Genomic DNA, 2,275 nt, shown 5'->3' with positions numbered 1-2,275 from the left:
TGTCATACAGTGGGGTCTCAATTTACGAACTTAATCCATATTGGAAGGCAGTTTGTAAGTCGAAAAGTTCGTAGGTCGAATCTGCGTTTCCCATAGGAATACATTGAAAACCATTTAATCTGTATCTGATCTTTTCCGTCCATAGAAACTAATGGGAACCTGCTATTCCGCCTTCTACCACTAGAGGGGGGATATTTTTTCTTTCTTTTTTTTTCCTTAGGCAGGGAACAGTTTGAAAGCACTTTTGAAATCTTTTTTTTCAACGAAGCCAGTTTAAAATGTTTTAAAGCATGTTGTGCTGATTTTTTCAGCACAAAGACACACAGGCAGGCTTTTTAGGTGCTGAGCAAGTCTCCCCAAGCCTCTTCAGAGCCAGCCGATCAGCTGATAGGCGGGGAGAGGAGGGTGCAGGAACAGGGGAAAATCACAAAATGGCTGCCAGGCTCCCTTCTGGGTGTCGGCTTTTAGCTGTTTCCTGCTCTTTTTCCTGCTGTTTGGGGGCTACCAAGGCCTGGTAAGTGACTTTCTTTTATTTATTTTTAAGTTTCTGACCTTTTTTTCCCCTCCAGAAGTCTCTAAGGGGAGGGAGGGGGCAATTTTTTTCCTGTTCCTAACTCGAGGGAAGTTCGTATGCCCCTATAGGGCGGGTTCGTAAGTTGAATTGTTCGCAAGTAGGGTTGTTCGTAAGTCGAGACCCCACTGTAGCAGAATAAAAGCACATCACTATTTTTCTGCAATACAACCAAAAAAGAGTAGTTAAATCATTCAAGCCTCCAGAAAACAACCTTCAACCATAAAAGGTCACCATCCTATTTTTGTGTTTTTCTTTGCCAAAATACCTATACAGTAATCAATGTAACAAACCAAATGTCTGGTAACCAGAATAACAAAGGCATAGGGAAGCTCTTGCATGTGATGAATCTGCACAACCCGGAGTCCTGCCAAGTAGGGCTCTCTTCCCTAGTCAGCTGTGTGTGTTGACAACCTGACTTCGAATGACATCCTCAGCACCTAAGCGCATTCTCTCTCCTGTGCCCAGAATGATGATCATTTCAAAGGTCGACCCAGCGTATTGAATTATACTTGGAATTATACCTGAATTGTACTTGTAAACAGTAAGTTACAGTCTCTAGTAAATTACAGTTGTTAACAATCTCTCACTAGTAAGCCCAAGTCTGCCTGATTGACTCTGAAACAATATAAGTATCCAAAAACAGACTCATATATAACTTGTTATAAAAGCCAGACCTGGATGTGTTATTATTAACTGTGGCAAGCTCCCTTCAGATGCTACTTTAGGATTTTCTAGCTATCGCTGGGTGCTGAGGTGTAATTCAGAAAAAGCAAAACATAGTAAGCTAAATCTTTATTTCCTACCTGGGCACATCCTCTAAAACAGAGTTCATCAACCCCCAGTCCGCGGCCCAGTGCCAGTCTGTGGCCTGAGACAGACCAGGCTGCGGGGGCAGACCTCCCCCCCGCATGCATTCCCCTCCCCACAGCATGCTGGCGTGAGCGCTCACCCACCCCTTCACACATGCACCCGAGTGCCAGTGTGAAGAGGCAGGCGTGCAGGGGCACCTGCACATGTGTGAAGGGGTGGGGGAGCACTCATACCGGCGCTGCGGGCACACACATACTCCCCAACTGCTTCATGCATGCGCCCAAGGGTGCAAGCTTTGGGGGGTGCCCCACCTTCCTCAGAGGCTCAGCCGGTCCGTGGTCCCAAAAATGTTGGGGACCGCTGATCTAAAATACCTGTTTGCCCAAACAATAAAGTTGAACAATGCCATTCTTCTTTGGCCTCTAAAGAATAAACCCTATTTTTCCATCTCAAGACTATTGTAATGACGCCATAAAGTCTATTTAGTCTGCAGTGTATGTTGAAAATGAGCAACTAGTTTCCTCTACAATGATCCTTTTACTTTATGCCATAACTGTATTTTCTGAAAGGCTAAGGTCGAAGAGACCAAGATGAAATTAAAGGGTGTTTTCTTTCCCCTTGTCAAGCTTTTCAAACCATGAAATTCAAAGTTGAAACCAAAGTGCATGCATGATTAAGGAAATTCCTCCTCAGCTAATCCCATCTTTTATAAATGTACAAAAGCAAGTATATTTTGGCATCAGGTAAAATTCCCTTTTGCTGTAGGTACATTGCTGTAGGTCTATGCCTGTTTTTCTTTGCTACACAATATAGAACAGTGTTCATTTTATACACTGTCCCTCATTGGAAGATACTGAAGTTTTGTAAAAGTACAAACTGTTCAATGTTTGC

This window comes from Pogona vitticeps, chromosome 2 (genome assembly GCF_051106095.1).
Source record: "Pogona vitticeps strain Pit_001003342236 chromosome 2, PviZW2.1, whole genome shotgun sequence".
Taxonomy (NCBI): domain Eukaryota; kingdom Metazoa; phylum Chordata; class Lepidosauria; order Squamata; family Agamidae; genus Pogona; species Pogona vitticeps.
Note: the sequence above shows the minus strand (reverse complement) of the source record.